This window comes from Lepidochelys olivacea, assembly GCF_965140295.1.
Source record: "Lepidochelys olivacea isolate rLepOli2 genome assembly, chromosome: 19".
Taxonomy (NCBI): domain Eukaryota; kingdom Metazoa; phylum Chordata; order Testudines; family Cheloniidae; genus Lepidochelys; species Lepidochelys olivacea.
Genome location: NC_140429.1, coordinates 7019313 through 7038697, shown reverse-complemented (window position 1 = coordinate 7038697; position 19385 = coordinate 7019313). Strand labels below are relative to the sequence as shown.

General features: G+C 48.7%; 1 long non-coding RNA gene across 1 annotated transcript; it reads left to right on the top strand.

Moving 5' to 3' along the window:
• Positions 1-341: 341 nt before the first annotated feature.
• LOC311510200 lies at positions 342-6808 on the top strand. Its single transcript, XR_014709043.1, has 3 exons — positions 342-431; positions 5032-5777; positions 5853-6808. It is a non-coding gene; the product is annotated as an uncharacterized lncRNA (long non-coding RNA).
• Positions 6809-19385: the final 12577 nt, after the last annotated feature.

Genomic DNA, 19385 nt, shown 5'->3' with positions numbered 1-19385 from the left:
CCCATTTTACAGATGAGGAACCAAGGCACAGAGAGACTGAGTGACCTTTCCAAGGTTATATAGAGTAAGGTCGAATAAACACTGAAGCTGGGACTCAACTCCCAGGCTAGATCCCCAACCACTGGATCCTATTTCCTCTCCTATCATAGAGCCAGTGCCCCAAAATTAACACTGATCTTGCCTGCCAATCACTAATCTCATGGCCCCAGAGATTAAGGTTGAGAGGAGATATTTGCTGAGTCAGAATTTCCATGAAACATTTGGACAAAGAGAGGTTTCATTTCTGGCTTGTACTTTGAGACTTATGGTCAATTTTTAAACAGAGAACATTGCTCTCTGACGTGCTGGCTGATCTGAGATGTTACGTCAGGAATAAGAGACAGGTCTGGTCGTTGCAGAAATTTGAATGTTCCTGTTATTTCCGCCCTCTGGTAAGGATCATCTTTAAATCAGGTAGAGCTTTGCTAGTGAAGAGGCAAAAATGAAATGACAGTGACAGGAATGGGAACAAATGGGGCAGAATTTTAATGTCTTCTTTCTATGCATGTGCAGCTGAATTTCATGCTGGCCTGACAGCTCTGGAGCCTCGAGGGGTAAGCTTTTTGAAGGTGTTTAGGCATCTAAAGGTGCAGGTGGGCGTCTGTTGGGATTTTAAAATGCACCTCGGTGTCTAACTCCCATTAGTTTGCCCAACCTGCTCAGGTGCTTTTGTAATTCTCAGTACCTGCCTTCAGGCACTTAGGTACCTTTAAAAATTTGGCCCAAGGCCTCTATTAACAGAATGTGTAGAGCACACACAGAGATAGTGCAGGCTCCCTTCAAGTCCCAAACATTATTCAATCAGTGTACTTAGCCTGTGGGGCTTATTCAGTCCTGCCCCTGGCCTCACTGCTGAGACTCCTGGTGGGGGAGCCAACTGCAGTGGAACAGTTCCCCCCTCTCCCCCCATATTTCCCTGATTAATGCAAAAATACCAGGTTAAACCAGTGTCCAGGGTGGGGTGTGTGCCCTTGAGCCTTAGGTCCAGCTGAGCTGTGCTTGGCCAGGATGGGGGTGCAAAAGTGACTATGTCGCCTTTATACCCTTTCTCTGATGCTGGGGCCAGTTCATTCCCCAGTATGTGTTAGAGCAGCCTCAGGGCAGCTCTAACTTATGCCAGCTGTAATTGCCCCCAGTGGGCTGTTAGATCATGTGGGGATCATCAGAGAGCAGCAGTGTTCTGACCACTCCCCTCACTGTCCTCTGTCTCCACATTAGCCGGGCAGCTATGGATTTCTCCAGAGTGGCAAAAAGAGGCCATAGCATGAGCCAGATCTGGCCTTGTAGTCCCTCTCCTCCATCAGTCTAGATGTTCCCCCTTTAAATATGTGCTTTTAGAACAGCCCACCCTCAAATGAATCCCATTCAGATGCTGAACTCCCTGTGCCTCTGGTTTCCTCCCTCATGTGGACACCAGAGAGGCCATTCTCCCTGGGCCAGCTGTCTCTCCTCTGTTGATCTCGCCACATTAAGATTCAGTAACACGTTCTTTGTACCTGCACTGAGGCTGCACTATAAGGTTCAGATCAGGAGGCACAGTTGTTCTTGCCCTCTGACCTGGGCAGTCCCGCCTAACTAATCTGCTCAGGACACCTCAGCTTTTCATCTCCTAGGTCACTGCAAACACCTCGCAGCTATAACTCACGGAGTCCCAGGAGTTGGAAAGAATCCACCCCAAGGTTCCTGTTAATTTTTACCTGTATTTCTCTCTTCACCCAGCTGTGTGTGGAAAGTGTATCTTGATCTGTGTCCTGCCCAGACAGGCACTAGCTCTGGGCTCCCTCACAGTTGGGTGTGCCGGCTGGAACAAAAATGATATGGCAACTTCCAGGGCCTGAGAGGTGTTTCTGACACTTCTGTGCATGTTTTGAGTACAAACTTTTTGCCGAAGGGAACCTGGCAGTGATGGGAGTGGTCCAGTCTGTGCATCTGCTCTAACAGTTGCCCCAAGAGATGGAAAAACCTAGCTAAGAGCCTTTTACACAAGCACTCAGGCACCACAGTGGCTGTTAGCTGAGCTCAGACTATCCATGAATCATTGCAGTTGTTTGGGAGGGGAAATGTCTAATGGTTAGAGCAAGGGGGCCTGGCTGTCAGATCCCTGGATTCTCTTCTCAATTCTGTTCCTGAGTTGGACAAGCCACTTACTCGCTCTGTGCCTCAGTTTACCCATTTGTTAAATGGAAACAATACTACTTCACAGGAGCATGGAGGTTAAATAATTAATGCTAACCAATTAATCATTAGTATAATTTATTGGGGCCTAAAACTCCATTTTCAGTCAGTCACAGATTATTTATTAAGTGTACTGCATTAGTGCCTGGGAACCCCACTCATAGACCAGAACCCCATTGTGATAGATGCGATACAGACACAAAACAAAAAGACGGACCCTCCCCCAAAGAACTGACAATCAAGCTAGGGGTAGTCAATAGGTAGGCGGGGAGCCAAATCTAGACCGCCAGATGCTTTTGAACAGACCACAAAATCTTTTTATTTACCTATTTATCATCTTTATTGTTATTATTTTCTTTGGAGTCTGGAACTTGACTATACCTTGACCAAGAAACTTGGACCTTGACAAAAAAGAATTGATTCCTTTACCCCGGAGTAAGCAATCACAGATGTGTCAGCTTAGTTCTTCAGAACCGCTGTCACTTGGGGCAAGCTTTACAAACTCTGGTGATGATTCTCCGTGCTGCAAGGCATAGAGACACTGACGGGGGCAGGAATGGAATACTCCCTGTGAAAGGGACTCCACACCGCAGTCCAGCCAAACTAGTATCGGGGTTGGGGAGTGGGGACAGGGAGGGGGAGTGCTTAGACCACTGCTGCTCTCTGGTGAGCCCCATCTGATCTAGCAGCCCTTTGTGAGTCATTACCAGCTAAATTGGAGCTGTCCGCAGGCCATTCTAACTTCTGATCTGAATGGGTTTTTCCCAAGCATTCCAAAATCATGTGATTAACTTCAAATTCAGGAGGGTTTTTTGCGGGAGGAAAATAATACATTCTTGTCCTTTTGCCTTCTGGTGTTGGAGCCTTTAGGCTGAACTTGGGGTCACATTTTCAAGCTTTTCTCTGCAAACTACAGGGACTAGAAATTTACTGTTTATTTTTTAAATGGAGGCTGAGACTCATGTACTCACCTCACTCCAATAGCAGGGGCCTTAAGGCAAACCTCAAATAGCGTGAGATTAATGGTGGCAACACTGCCACCAGCAAGGAACATCTGGAGCAGCTGTTTGCTAGCCCAACTCCCACCCGCAGGAGTGTCAGGAAGGGTCGGGGTAAGCAGAGCACACTGGACTACAGCTATTCTCAACTTCCCAAGGCCCATAAGACCCTAAATACAGAGGAAGCTGCATGGTCCCCAAGAGGCTCCACAACACAGGGAGTGTAAAAGAGAGTTAAAGCCCCCCTTTGCCTCACCCACCCCCACTTTTTATCCCTGTGCTCAGCTCAGGGACAGACTAAAGAAGAATCGTGGCCTTTCGTTCTTGTTTCAGGAATTTTGTATGTGGTCTATTCGGGACATTAGCCCCTTGTTGCAGGGACGTTGTCTTTCATTGGGTTCTGTACAGCACCAGGCACACTAGCCAAGATCCCTAAGTAATCACGCTAAGCGCTCAACAGGTTTTTCATTACAAAGCAAACACACTGTAACCCGTGATGAACATACAGGGAGGGGTTTGTCAGGGGTTTGGAATGATAGATAAAAGTTTGCAATTTAGAAAGGTGTTTTAGAAAAGAACATTTGAAAAACATCCCATTCAATTGCCATGTGCATTGTGTGTGCTCCTTTGTAAAACAGGGATAATGACTTGGCCCCTCTCTGGTAAGGTGCTTCGGGAGCTCTGGATGAGAAGCACCATATCAGTGCTAAATGTTATTTCCTTCCCCATCTCTAGTGATTGCACCAGGATGTAAGTGCGTAAACAGCAGCGTTTTCCTCTCTAATCAGACTGCTCCATTCAGTGATATGCAAGCCAGGGCTGCTGATGCCCCACTTTATAGCCGGGTAAGTGATTGTATTGTCACAAAAAGAAAAGGAGTACTTGTGGCACCTTAGAGACTAACCAATTTATTTGAGCATGAGCCTTCGTGCGCTACAGCTCACTGCTGTAGCTCACAAAAGCTCATGCTCAAATAAATTGGTTAGTCTCTAAGGTGCCACAAGTACTCCTTTTCTTTTTGCGAATACAGACTAACATGGCTGTTACTCTGAAATCTGTATTGTCACAGTTGTTGAATAGCATCATCGCTACATGAATCATTCAGGCCAAGGGAGCAGATTATAGAGGACACAGCTTCTGTTTACACACAAATAGCTTGTCATTCAGTAAAGAGGGGGCAGGAAACACAGAAAAGTACATGACATTTTAGAAGGGCTGTCTGTCCGTCTAAGGCCATGGTTTCCAACCTTTTTTCATTTGCGGATCCCTTTGGAAATTTCAGACACGGTCTGCGGACCCCAGGTTGAAAACCACTGTATTATGGTAACGACAACCTTTCGCAGACCCCTTAAACATAGTCTGTGGACCCCCAGGAGTCTGCAGACCCGAGGTTGAAAACCACTAGTCTAAGGCATTTCCCATGTGCCCATCAGTATAGTATCTAGATGTTATAGGATCTGATGGGCATGGGATTTGATAACACGCTATTGTTGACACATCAAATGTCTACACTTTCTAAAGTTTGCTACAGCCTAATAGTGAGGGTTTGAATTAGGTTAAGGTGCAGCTCCCAAACAAGGGACAAAGCAGCAGGGCTGCCTAGCATCTGCCCCCAGCTTGCTGTCATTCAGCTACGTGGACATCTGTGCAGCCTGGCCCCGATCCAAGAACACATGCCTATTCAGGATAGCACCTAAGCATCTGACTAAGCCCCACTGTCTTCAATGGAACTTAAGTGAATGCTTGAAGTGAAAAAGTCAATTACGTGCCTTCCTGAATCAGGCCTGGGGTGTGTTGATGTGGCACCATTTTGTTTCAGCCAGGAGCTGGTTAGCCGCTGGGACATGGCTTACGCAAATGACCCTCCCATGAGCCCTTGGAATGAACGGTGAGTGTGGCCGAAACTCCTGCAAACCCACAAGTTGCAAGACAAAAGACAAGCAGCTGCAGTGAGGAGGAGGGCTCAGAAAGCTTTGGGAAATGTGTCTGTGAACATTATTAGTGAATGGCAATCAGGAGGACATTGTCAAAAGACAGCTCATAATTTTGGAATCAAGGCATTGTTGTTCCAAACTTTCCCTCAGCAGCATGACCCTGAAAGCTCTTTGCTAGCTCCATCCGTGCACACTTCTTATGAGCACAGTGGGTTGTCAATAATGTGGGGTTGTTACCAAGCGCTGGGCTCTGTCTTCAGCAGTTTGGTCATGTCGGATTGCTCATGCGTGCTGAGCTGCACTCACACACGTTTATTAGTGTAGGGTTGTACGTGATTGCTGGGCTATACACACTCACATTTATTATTGTAGGGTTGGTCTTGGGGTTGTAGTACCAGAGATTGCATTGAGGTTTTGGCTGCTTTAGACAAAAGAGCACCGACAAACGTTTTGCAAAAGAATCTGAACATGACATACACTCTGCATGGAGAAATAAAAGGAAGAGAACATCATTTTGATTTTGGACCTACCACTGTCATCCACTGAATAGAAGTTCAACTCGTGTGCATGGCCTTACCTGATTTTTGGATGTCCCAGCTTTGAAGCAAAACTGTAAGAATTAAGACAGGAGGTAAGTTTCTCTCCCATGTGTTTGGGGGTCAAACATTACCAATTCCCAGCCTCCTGCAGCCTCTTCTTTCTGCAGGACTGGGAGCATCCTCACAACACAGTTTGGCGCCTGAACCTGCTTCTGTGAAGTGTGTGGAGCCATTGGGACAAGGAAGCAGTGGGAAGGCGAAGCCTCAGTACCACCAACATGAGCAAAGGGATTGTGTGGAGGATACTTCGTGGCACAAGGGAAAGGAATGGGGCTTGCTCTGCCCAGCCTCAGTGTGAGCAGACCCCCACCCAGAAGACACAGGAGTTCTGTGGTGTAGCGACTATGGCTATTACTGTTATTTGTATAACAGTAGCACTGAGAGGCCCCTAGCTGATATCAGCATCCCATTGTGTTAGGTGCTGTACAGACACAGAGGGAGAGACAGTCTATACCTCAAAGAGCTTACAGCACAAATAGACAAGACAGACAAAGGATGGGAGACGATACAGAGGAGAAGTGACTTGCCACAGGGTTACCCAGCAGGTCAATAGAAGAGTTAGGAACAGAACCCAGGTCTCCTGAGTCCCAGCCCACTGCCCTACCCATTGGGCCATTGGTCAGCCCCTCCCTGCTGCAGCTTTTTCGCTTTTCTTGAAGAAAAACGTGGCTCCAACCCTTCATGCCAGATTTCGCCCTTCCACTTTGCCGAGAGTTGAGGCTGAGCTAGAGCAGGCTAGAGGAGCTGCAAAGTGGGCTCCCACCTAGCCCTAGCCCCAGTGCTCTCAGGGTCCCCGTCCCCTCACTGAGTCTTCTCATAGCTCTCTCCCTCAGTCACTGTGGAAAGAGCTTCCCCATCCAGCCACATGGGTCGCTGAGAACAGTTCGCTGTGGGTGGGTGGGGATGGGAGGGGATTTGGCTGAAGGAAGCCTGGGCAAATGCAACAATGGGAAATGTTATTAACACCTCCACGGTGGAAGGGGGCTGTCTCTGCCCCTCTCAACCCCATATCCCCCTGCCTTACTCTGGGAGGGGGCTGATTCTCTGATTCTCATCCCCCAAGCCCTCCTGTCTCACCCAGGCAGGGGGCTGTCTCTGCCCCTGTAAACCCCAGAGCCCCCTTTCTCCTCCTCTGAAGCTCTCCCCCTACCCCTAACCTTGAGCCCCCACTCTCCCCAGGGGCTGCCTTTGCACTTGGCAAATGTTGTCATGAGAAAGCCCCTTTCTGCATCTCCCTTCCTTTTAAGCCAGTAGGGACGACAGAAAGGGCCTAGGCAACTGGGAGAAGCTAAAAAACGCCCGTGATTGTAACCTCCCTGCGGGCCCCAGCTCCGGGTGCCCCGTTCCTCACAGTCACTCTATTGTCTGCACACAGACAAGCTACAAGCTCCTTCAGGAACATGGGAAATAGTGGGTGGTTGGCAGCCTTGACCTCTTCCATTTCATCTTTCACCCCCCCTCCACCACGGCCAGATGAGTTTTTAGTCTATTTTCTCCTCTTTTCCTTCCCCCTCCTCCTCCTCCCCCTGTCTCCCGAGTGTCCTCCTGGGGTCTCCATCCGCTCGGTCTCCCAGTCCAGGCGCCTACCCGAGAGCTCTTGATCTGATTCCCACATACAGCGTTGGAAGTTTTGAACCGGGTTGCAAGTCTCTGTAGTGAAGGGTTGGATGCCAAACCCCCAGCACAGGAGAGGAAGCCTCCTGCAGACCAGCTACAAACAACTCGTCCAGCTAGTGGCAATAGGACTCCTCTGGATTTTTGGCATAATTCAGAACAGCTGCTGGAAATGAATTCCACGATTAAATGTGGAGAGCGAGCTCCTCTGGGGGTGGGGGGGTGGCAGCTCCAAGCTACTGGAGCAGGGAGCCAGAGCATGGTCCCTTAATATCCACATCAGGCTACGTTGCCTCAGGGGTGTGGAGATGCCCATCAATGAACGTGGACACAATTGTCCTCCCAGTCTGCTACAGAGTGTGCAGAGCAAAGGACCATTGGTGCAGCCCTCACCACAATTAATCCTATTTACCCCTTTCTGTTGGAGGATCCCAAAGTGTTTTACTGATTTAATCCCAAACAACTCCTCCAGTGAGGAAGGTAAGGATCACCCTCAGTCACAGATGGGGAAACTGAGGCACGGAGCAGGGAAAGGGGCAGAGCTGGGAACAGAACCCCTGTTCCCACTTCCCAAGCCAAGGTTATAACCACAAGGCCCACTCCCCACAAAGGAGTCCTGGGATGAAGGAACATGGGAGCTGCGTAGACCTTCTCACTCTAGGACAAGGCGTTCCCCTCAGCCTGGGCTGCACTGACTGTACGGTGTGGAAACACCACACTCCCTTGTCTCCTAGAATTAACCACTGCCCTGCTCAGTGAATTAACCTCAGCTGGTTCTAAGCCTCCTGGGAAAGGGTTTGCTCTGCTCAGAGGTTCCCGAATACCTTCCTATCTTATCAGTCTGGTTAGCCCGCCCTGCCCCTTTCTAGAGCAATCAGGGAGGGCCTGCAGCTCCTGTGATTACCTCCCATCATCTCAACACTGCATTTACATTCCCTTCCTGCAAATCACATGAAATTAAAGCAAATCAACAACACAATTATGCCCATCACATGCAACCAAACGCACAGAGGGATGGGATGACGCCCATTGGATAAGGATGAGTCTGTGACATGAAGCAACAGATCTAGGCAAGGTGATGCTTCAGACAAACCCCCCATCCTCAGCAAGGGCCCCCCGATGATTCGCTTTGGTGCATTAGATAAGCACTGCCTCCTCACCGCACAGCCTTAATATATTGGACCACATTCATCCCTGATGTAACAAATGAAGGCAATGGAGTTACACCAGATATCAACATGGCCCATATTGCTTTGTACATGGATTGCCTGGGGGGGTTAAAGAGTTTAAACTAATTAACTAGTTATAGTACTTACGAGTTATACGGTTGCAAACTGTCCTCTTTCTAATTGTATCTATCTGTCTGTGTTCGTTCACAGCGCACCCATCAGTGCCCTATCTCAGCATCAATGTGTACTCACATGTTGGAACATGTACAAAAGGTGTATTTAAAGATTCATGCACACCACAAGCTCACACAAGGTTGGCCACACCCTCTCACTAGAATCCCAAGGGAGAGGGTGATGGGAGTGGTGAACAAACTGTACTGATTTTCTAAAATAGAGACTTTTACGAAAACTTTCTCCTGAACCCTCGGACTTTCCTCTCCTGCAGATCAGTGAGAGGAAGAGTAGCCTCTCACAGACTCCACAGCTGAGATAGAGGAGATACTGAGAGGCATGGGTGAAGGGTGTCGCAGGCCAGGGGAGGCTGAGCCTTCCCAAACAGCCCCACCCACACTCCACCCCAAGGCCCCCTCCTGCTTCCCAGGGCACTCTTCCCCTGGGGCCAGGCTGGGGCAGGGGCTAGGTGAGGCTGGTCTGTAGCGTGCGTCTCTGGGCAGCTGGAGCCATGCCACCCACCTGACCGATGCTCTGGGCCTGGGAGCACTCGGGTGGCTTGGGGCTGGGGTGGGGGCCTGGTGGCCATGTGGGGGCTCTGGTGTGAGGGGTGGGGCCTCAGGCAGAAGAGGCAGGGCCGGTGGTTCACACACCACCCATGCTGAGAGCTATAGCAATCACAAGGGTTTGTTTTAAACACAGGAGATAAGCTCTGGGCCAACCAGCAGAAGGCAATAATGGACAGGGGTCGGGGGTCATAGATTGCATAGGCCAATCTCTGCAAATCAGGATGATGCAGGCAACAGGATAGAGGGTCATATGTGGGGATGGGAATGGGTCTGTAACAACAGACCCATGAAGACGGGTAGCAGACGAGTCTAGAACAGAATCGCAGTGAGCAGCTAAAGGCTTTGCTGGGACTGTTCCATTCCTCTTTGCTGCCTCGCCAGCAGAGCGGATGTTGCGATATTGTATTGCACTGGGAAAGCAAAGTCACTCGCATGCCAAGAGAAATACACACAGAATGAGAACAAAGGAGCCAATGAGGGCCACACCCTGGAATTAAGAACAAGGGCTGCACTATTTGAGTCACATCACTCAGCTACTCCCCCATGAGGTCTTGGGAGACCTCTGGTATCAGTGCAGGAAAGAGGCGGCCACACACACAGCCAGAGCTAGGGAAACACCCAGATGCACACACACAGTCAGAGACGCACAAACAGTCATGGAAACACAGGCTGAGTGTCATGGAAACGCACACACAGAGGCAGAGGGATGCAGAGGGTCACAGAGAAGCAGAAAGACACAATCAGGGAGGCAAACATACACAGTCAAGGAGATGCACAGAAGCACAGAATCAGTCAGGAAAGCACATGACGAACCAGGGAAACACACTGAACTGCATCCGATGCATCCGATGAAGTGAGCTGTAGCTCACAAAAGCTTATGCTCAAATAAATTGGTTAGTCTCTAAGGTGCCACAAGTCCTCCTTTTCTTTTTACACTGAACTAGAAGTAGGAAACAGACACTCATACAGAGTCAGGGAGGTGCACAGGGAAACACACAGAGATGACCAAGGAGATCCACAGCGACACACAAAGGCACACACAAGGCAAGTAGACACATAGACAGGGCCTCCCACCTACAGTATCAAGGTCACACACTATGTGCCAGACAAAAACACACAGAGTCAAGGAGACCCACAATCAAGGTACCCTATGCAGAGTCAGGGACGCGCTCTCTCTCTCTCTCACACACACACACACACAGAGTAATGGAGGTGCATGGGCTCACACATCCATACACACAAGTGTCCAGCACTGGAGCTGTCATGCACACAGGCATGCCGATACCAAGTGCCAAGTTGTTATGCCCACGGGAAGCCATCTAGCTGGCTGGTCTTTTCTCAGCGTTGAGTCAGGATTCGCAAAAGGATCTTTCTCACCTCTCAGTCAGTGTCAGAGCAAACCTCAGCAAAGCGAGAGCTGCTGCACAGGACAAACTCCAGGGGTGCCCCGTTCCTGAAATCTCTCTCCACTAAGCAGTCCGGTCCCCAAAACTGCCCTGACAGCAGTTTAGCTTTATGTGATGTCCATGGGCACCCAGAATAGAAGCTGCAGTGTGAGGATGATTTTAAGCTCCTTGGGGTAGTAATGTTCCCTTCTTATGCGTCACAAGATGCACCACAAATACTGCACAGACTATGCAGAACACTGGGGAGAGGATGAATCAGACCCCCAACATCCCTGTTCCCAGGTTGCCACAAGCCTTCCTGTAGTACCAGCTGCCTGGCGGCCAGTCATGGACAAGCCAGGGGCAGAAATGAGTTTCCTGCAAGCAAAGGACTCCACTCTGCTTCCTCAGCCTCCCCTCATCCCATGAGCATGGCTATGCAGTATCCCTTTAAAATTAAAACGACCCTGCCAAGGTGCTGGGATGTCCCAGGGGCAGGGGAAAGGCCTGTGTTTTCAGCTGCTGTCTGAGAGAAAGTATTTGGAAGCAGAGAGGTCACATGCAGACGTGTCAGAGCTGCGGCATGTGCCCCAAGCGGAGACTTCATTGAAGAGCCCTCAGGGGCACCTCATCCATTTTCTCTTCTGCACAGTAGAAGGAGAGGACACGCCCCCCCAGCTTTTCTTGGTCCTTGTTGGATGCTTCCCACTCCCACCGACTGCCATAGTGGAGCCCACCACACTCCGTGGAGCCCACCACACTCTGCCTGCACCATTTCTGAGAGGGATTCTGCTGCTGGGATGGGAGCCACTGCCAGCTCTCCAATAGCTAGAGCTCCTATACCATCCCCCTACAGTGCCTCCTGCTGGAAAATGATGGGACCGGTATAGCAGTGAGCACATCCCACCAGTATTCAAATACCATCCCTTGACAGCGCCACCTGCTGGAAGAGGTCTTTATTGTAGCAGCTCTAAACTCATCCTGCATGTTATTGCATGCATTGGTTAGTCTCTAAGGTGCCACAAGTCCTCCTTTTCTTTTTGCGAATACAGACTAACACGGCTGTTACTCTGAAACCTGCATGTTGAGTTACAGACAGCGTCCAGCTCAATGGGAAATCCTGCAGAACACTATTCAGATAGCAAGAGCTCACTGGGGAAGAAGATGACCTGGTTAAAGGAGAGCTTCCCTGTAGAAGGAGGAGCAGACTGCCTCATTCCCTCTCTAAAGGCCCAGGCCTGCAAAGTAGGGTGCACCCCCATCTCCTATGGTCAGGGCCATAAAACACTCATAGGAGGACAAAATGAGGAGGTTATGATGGGGTTGAATGGGAAGGGAGGTGAGGGCCAGCTGATGGCAAATGGGAGTGGAGGTAGAAGCAGGCAATAATGAGGAGGTGAGATCCTGAACGGAGGGGGGTAGGCAAGAGAATTATGGCTCCCTGTTCCAGAATAAACTAGTCAACCTAGGTTGACGGTTTGAAGCCTCTGTATCCAGCTGCTGCCTCTCTGCCAGGTGGCTGAGCTCTGCCAGACTCCTCCCCAGACTGCTCCCAGCTCCCTGCCTGGTCGGTGCCAACATGCGCGCTCTCTGGCCTTGAAAGATTCCAAAGGAATAGCTATCACTTCATGCACTTCCCCCTCCAACCGATCGCTCATCCAGCTGCCGGAAACCTTCATTCCTACCAAGCTGCCTGCTTCTGGATGAATTTTAGGACAGGTTTGAAAGCGAGTGCAGGGAAGGTAGAATTCCAGCTGCCACACCCACCCCAAAAGGAACAGGGAATGTTCAGCCTGCCCATGTGGCAACACTTTGCCAGGTGTTTCTTAACTCTGAGCGTAATGTGCCCTGGATGGAGCCTGAAATGAACTGAAAATGCAAGAGCCGCTTGTCTAGTGAGGCTGATGTGACATGCCAGGCCAAGGAGTCAGGAGGGCAGAGCTTGGGATGCTTGTCTGTTATTCAAGAGTAGCAGAGCCTAAAGATTCATGCTGCTGTTAAAGTGAACCTGCTGTGCAGGGAGATGGCTGCCTCTAGCTGCTTATTTGAACTGGCTGGTTATGCTCCGGCACTGCCTGCTTTCTAAAAGTACCAGCCAGGACCCCAGCTTCCACCCAGCGGTGCCCTGTCCGTGCCGGGCAGGACTGGGCTGCGAGCTTCCTGGCAGTAGTGCCCTGTCAATGCCAGGCAGGAAGATATGAAAAGCAAATATCCCAGAGCAGTGGAAGCCTCATTCCTGCAGTGTCCGCAAGCAGCCACAGGGACTGTCTTTTGTTCTGTGTTTGTACAGCACAGTGGGGTCCTAGTCCAGGACTAAGGCTTCAGGAGCAACAGTAATACATAAAATAATAAAGGCTGAAATAAGGCTGAAAGTAATGTTTGGAAGCTGGTGAAATTGTAAGTTTCTCCTTCCTCTCCAGAGCCCCACCCCAGCTGTCTTCAAAGAGGAGAGTGTCTTTATCCTGATATGCTCTTAGAAAGCTTTTCCCCTTTGGACCTGGCCAGGCCCTGCCAGCAGCCACAGCCTATCCTCTCTGGGATGTTTGCTTTGCCTATCATATCAATCTTTCCCCAGCTTAACCCTTTCCTTGCTTTCTCACACATTATGTTCAAGCCTTATCTCTCTATTACTAACTATTTCATCAGGGCTTAGGCTGACATTTCAGTGGAGACAGATCAATGCTAATCAAGAGGGATAGAGCAGAGGCTGGGAATGTGTTCTCCCCATAGCCAGCACCTTTAACAATACTCCCTACATTAACTCCAGCAGGGAGAAGCTGAATCTGAGGTAGCTAGAGTGCCCCACAGCCTGCCTTCCTGAATAGATCCATACAGGGACAGCTGCCACAGAAGGCTGGGGTAGGATTAGCTGGGGGCACCTTTGCTCTTGCAGCTTCTTGCTGCAAGAAGCAACACCATTTTGAAGAGTGACTCCTCCAGGGGGAGCTGGGAACTCCCTACAGCAGGACTTTTGATGTAGAAGAATAGGATGGGAAGAGCCATGACTTCCCTTACGCTCTATCTGCGGTAAAAAATGGACTGCTTTAACTACACTGGTAGAGGTAAAGTGACAAACCCTACCTAGTGTGGATGCAGTTATACTGATATAGCTTATTCCAATTCTGGAGGCAGAATAAGTTATACCAGCATAACTTTTATACCAGTATAATTCTGTCTACACTAGGACTTTTACTGCTATAACTATATAGGTAAAAATCACCCCCCGACTGACAAAGTTATACCGGCATAAGTTACAAGTGTAGACATACCCTTAGAGCCAGTGCTCTGGCCCCTCCCTGTCATGCCTCTAACTAGCTAAAAAGTACTTTTCTGGCATCTGTCACCATAGTGTCTGAGCACCTCACAATCTTTCATGTATTTATCTTCCCCACACTCCTGCGAGGTAGGGCAGTTCTGTTATTGCCATTGTACAGATGGGAAAGGGAGACACAAAAAGACTAAGTGTGTCCACACTAGAAATGCTACAGTGGTGCAGCTTTAGGGCTGTAGTATAGACCCGTACTACATCCATCACTGGAATAAATCCAGCTTGAAAGAAGGTAGCTCGGTTGAGGGAACACTTCTTCTGTCGACCTAGTGGTATCTACACCAGGGATTAGGTCATCTTAATTACATCACAGAGGGCATGACATTGTTTGCAAACTTTGTAATGTAGACCAGCCTAGGGCACAGATCCTTAAAAGGTATTTAGGTGACTAAATTGGGAGGTAGAGGCCTAAATCCCTTTGAAGATCTGGCCCTAAGTGACTTGCCCAAGGTCTTGAGGGTCTTGAGTCCCAAACTAGTACCCTAACCACTGAGCCATCCTTCTTCTTTCCAGCTGAGAGAGGCCATTACTGGAGTGTACAGCCTTGAGTACAGTATACTCTTCCTCACAAGCTCTTTTACTCAGGGAATTGATGAGATGTGACTGCTTTCAATCTACTGTGTCCTCAGAAACCCTGCTTTGCCCGTGAACCTATAGAAATGTCCCTTTGCCCCATGTGACATTTTGGGGATCACCCAGACTAGCAAGGGGTTCTGCAACCACCTTCCTTGTAACTTTGGGTGCCTTAATGATATGCTGCTGTGGCTCAGAACCCAGACACCACTAGCCAACCCATAAGCCTAAGGGCTCATCCTGACTTCCACCAGCCTCGTTACTCCTAGCAGGGTGACCCTAACAGCCTTTCCACTCCAGAGTCTACCCCAAGTTCATAATCACAGTCTGTATACATCACTCATAATGATCAGATCCCCTCTTCTCCCTTGGGGTGTGTGGATCCTGATGGTTGCCCCTGCCATGCTGCTCCCATCCTCTCTCCCCTTCCAGCCAGGATGTGGGTGTCAATTTCTAAGCTGGAACTGTTGGTTTTCTGTGGCTAGCCCTCAAATTACACTAAGTCTGAGGGAAAGAACAAATAGAAAGCAGAAGGTGGAGGGGTGAAAAGAAAAAAAAAAATCACCAAAGCAGGGTAAGAATGCCAGCCCTTCCAGATTCCTGATCAGAGCTCTCCAGACAGCACCACTGCACAGAAGTTGGATACCTCAGGCATGTGCTGCTGCAGCCCAACTGTTTGTTGTAATTTGGTTGTTTACAGACATCTGCTCTAATCAAATCTGAGCCAGATCCCCCCTCCCGCAGTACCAGTTGTGTCACTGCAGGAGTCAGGGAAGAAGGAAGTTGGTGGGAGGAGAGTAGCTCTCTGATCCAAACCATGGCTGCTATAGGCAATTCAGCAGAGGGGGCATTCTCTCCGAGTAATAATGCTGCATTGCACATCGACAGCACCTTGCAGGGATACCAAGGCATACCAAAGCAGCTGCAGTTCAACCGTCTCTGTGTTATATACAGGGAAACTGAGGCACGGAGAGCAGCAGTAACTCACCCAAGGTCACACAGCAGTTCAGTGGCAGAGCTGGATGGATACTATGGCGATGAATGCTGTAGAAACCCATAAGGTAGATAGATAGAACCCAGTAGTCCTGATTCTAGAATATGCATTACGCCACACAGCATCCCCCAAGAATCCCACTTCGTACCTAGCAGAGCCTGTTTGTCCGAGGGGCGGGAAGTAGGGAATCTAGTTCTACAGTTCCTTACAAATATTTACTCCTGTAGATAGCCAGAGGGTGGGATAAGGCCCATTGGTTTGGAAAGTCCCTGCCACAACTGCTAGGTACTTGGAATGTAACACAGTCAGGACTGAAAGGGAGTCCGGATGATGTCTGGTAGCATTTAGGGATTTATGTCTGTTGAGCCCAGTGGTCTGGAACAGATGGGAGCAGTACAGTGCATGTCACTCAGCAGGAGCAGAGCTGGGGGGAAACTGAAGTTAATCTATCAGTGATTAGCTCAAACCGATGTAATTTTTAACTGGAAAACAAGAAGGCTCAAGGCCCAGCACTGCCCCTCCCCCTTGGAACTCTGACTAATATTTAAACCTGCCTCCTGTCCAGGCAAATCACAAATGTAACTCGCATTCTTGGCGGCCTCTGGCGGCCAAAGGGACGAACTTACACGTCTGCAGAACATCCCCGTACAGTAAATCAGTTCACTCCTGTCACCCTGCATCGCTCATGACACACTACGTCAAGTGTTGCCAAGGCAGAAAGACCTACCTGTGGAGGGCCTTTTTGTTTAGGGACAAAGAAGGGGAAATCCCCATGGAGAAAGATGCAGGAGCCTGGACATCATGCAAAAAAGCCTTCCCATGGAGTGCTGCCTTCCGTGGAAATATACGCATGGCTGGATGAAAGAGTCACATTTTCCCCACAAAAAGAAAAGGAGTACTTGTGGCACCTTAGAGACTAACCAATTTATTAGAGCATAAGCTTTCGTGAGCTACAGCTCACTTCATCAGATGCACAGAATCAGATTCAAAATCCAAAGGGCTCATTTCCAGCCCAGCTCCGGCCCAGGTCTATGAGGAGTCAGCGACAGTCCACAGACCCAGGATTGCCAACCTCAAGAGATCACAAATCATGAGTCCCACCTCAAAAAACTCAATTAAAAAAAACAAAATTGCTGTTTTTTCAGTCAGCCTTTTGATTTTTGAATCTCCCACCCCCGCACTTGGTGTCTATGTGTGACAATCAGTGTTGCCAACACTCCCAAATGTATTGGTTAAGATAATTTGGCCCCTGCTACAAGAACTCTCACCCCCATGTCTGCCTGTCCTGTGCCCAGCAATCAATCCTGTCCCCCAGACCCCACCCAGCAGATCAGCCGCTCCATCCCACTGTTTCAGGCCCCCCAAAGTCATCTCTACTCCTCCTGGATTCCTCTGCCCGCCCTCTGGCCTAGGAGGGTTGCAGTGGAGTGGGGCAGGTCTAGGGGCTCCTCACCTCCTGTGCTCAGCACTTCTCACTGGAGGGTTAGGGGAGGAAGGAACTAAGAGCTGTAGCACAAGGCCGGGGCAGAGGAAGGTAAAGACCCCCTAAAGCTGGCCTCCCTCCAGCCTAGAAGCGGGGAGGGGAAACGGAAAGTTTTAAAGGACAGAATTGCTACGTCCAAAGGATGGGGGGTCCCAGCTAGCAACGAAAGCGTCAAGAGATTTTAAAGAGTCTCTTTGTGAGATATAGAGGAGGATTGGACAGGGCAAGCAGAATGGAATTAAGGAAGTGGAAGGAAAATGCACAGAGTGACGAGTGAGTTTGACTTCAGCAGATGGCATGACAAGGAAAAGACTAATAGGATAAGAACAGTCCACATTAATTCAGAAAGTGAGATCAGAGAGTGAGGTCTGAAAAGGAAGGTGGAAGAGTTTGGAGGAGGAAGCTGTGGACATCTTTTTCCTGAATGTTTAGGCCATTTCTGGAGACAGCACCTTGCAAAAGACTAATCCATACAGTTAATTAGCATCTCTGCTTGAGAACATTAGGAACAGGTTTAGCTATCAAACACATACAGCTCAAGCACATGGAAGCAGTTGGGAAGGGAGGCAGCTAGCTAGTGCAGAGCCACAGAGATCAGTAAATAAGGATCAATTTTGTTTAACGACCTGGAAGAAGGAAAGTGCAGTTGGCTGGTGGAATTTGCTGATGTTAAGGCTGGGAGGGAGGAAGGGAGCTTTCAGTAAAATTCAGAATGATTTGGTCACTACAGATGATGTTATTCAATATAGAAACAGACACGGCAATGATGCTAGGGACATACAATGGAGGGAAGGGAATAAACAGATCCACAAGACGATATGCTATGAAACACTGAGGAGCAGAAGAATCAGGAGGAGTGGCACATAAGATCTTAAAACCTTTGACACAGGCTGCGAATGCAGTAAAAGAACAAAAGAACTGCTAGGTTACATACAGGGATGGGGAAATGATGCTACCCCTGCTGGAGGGATTACCCAAGCCTCTCAAGGAAAACTCTCTGCCCCCCTGGACACAGTGGGGAAAACAGAGCACAGAAATTGAGATAATTCAGAGAAAAGGGCAATGGCTGTAGTCCAGAGGGAAAGGGATCCTTAAAGCCCTGCATTCTTTGGGAAAAAGAAAAGGAGTACTTGTGGCACCTTAGAGACTAACCAATTTATTTGAGCATGAGCTTTCGTGAACTACAACTCACTTCATCGGATATGAAGTGAGCTGTAGCTCACGAAAGCTCATGCTCAAATAAATTGGTTAGTCTCTAAAGTGCCACAAGTACTCCTTTTCTTTTTGCGAATACAGACTAACACGGCTGTTACTCTGAAACCTGTTCTTTGGGAAAGAAAGCCATCCTACTCCCATTTAAATCAATGGGGAAACTCCAGTGAGAAGCAGGATAGGCCATTAGAAGAGAACTCACTGAGGTGTATGAAATTCTGTGGGGACTAGACAAGACATGGGCTGCAAAATTGTTCAAGTCAGTGTCAGAGACAAGAAGCAGACAGAGGACATGAACTTAACCTAAGAAAGAAGGACAATGGAAAATAACTTAGGCAGAATGACTTTATATGGATAGTATTTACTGTATTTACCATGTGAGATAAATGGTCCCACCAGGGAGAAAAGAGGAGACACTGATTAAACCTCTTAACACTTCTGTGGGGTAAGTATTATCCCCTTTAGAGAGATGAGTAAAAACTGAGACATAAACAGTTAAATGCTTTCTTCAAAGATCTTTCAGTGAGTCAGTAGCAAAGCTGGGTCCGGAACCCAGGAGCCTAGAACCATGTCTCTCTAGTCTAACATTTATTAAACCTACTACCCAGATACTGGATTTGGAGAAGATGTGAAATTTTTGAAGAGGGAGAGGAGAAAAAAAGGCACAATTCAAAGGAAAAAATGTGTCCCCCTCCCACTTTGCTGGGGTTCAGACGGAGAGAGAGTGAACTAAGTATTATTTTTGTGCTCTGTGGTGCTTAGCTATTTTTAGTAGGTCATCAGGTTCAAAGCAGAGAAATCTGCAACCACAAGAGGGAAAATCAGGGACACTGCAGTTTTTTAAAAAAGCAGGAACATTTAGTCTTTGCAATATGCTCATGTGTTTTCTTTTCTCCTTCATGGTTTCAGTAGTGTTCCTGATAAGTCCTCACTGGTGCTGTTTACAGGAGCAAAGTACAGACTATTCTAGTTCACACACACACACACACACACGTTTTTTGGATTGCTCCATACAAACAGGAATCCACCCAACCTTCAGACCTGAATTAACTTCACAAACAACCAGGCCTAAAAGAAGCACATGTGGGGAGTCTTACTTAACCAAACCCAAAAAGAGATATCATTTCTCTGCAGCTATGAGG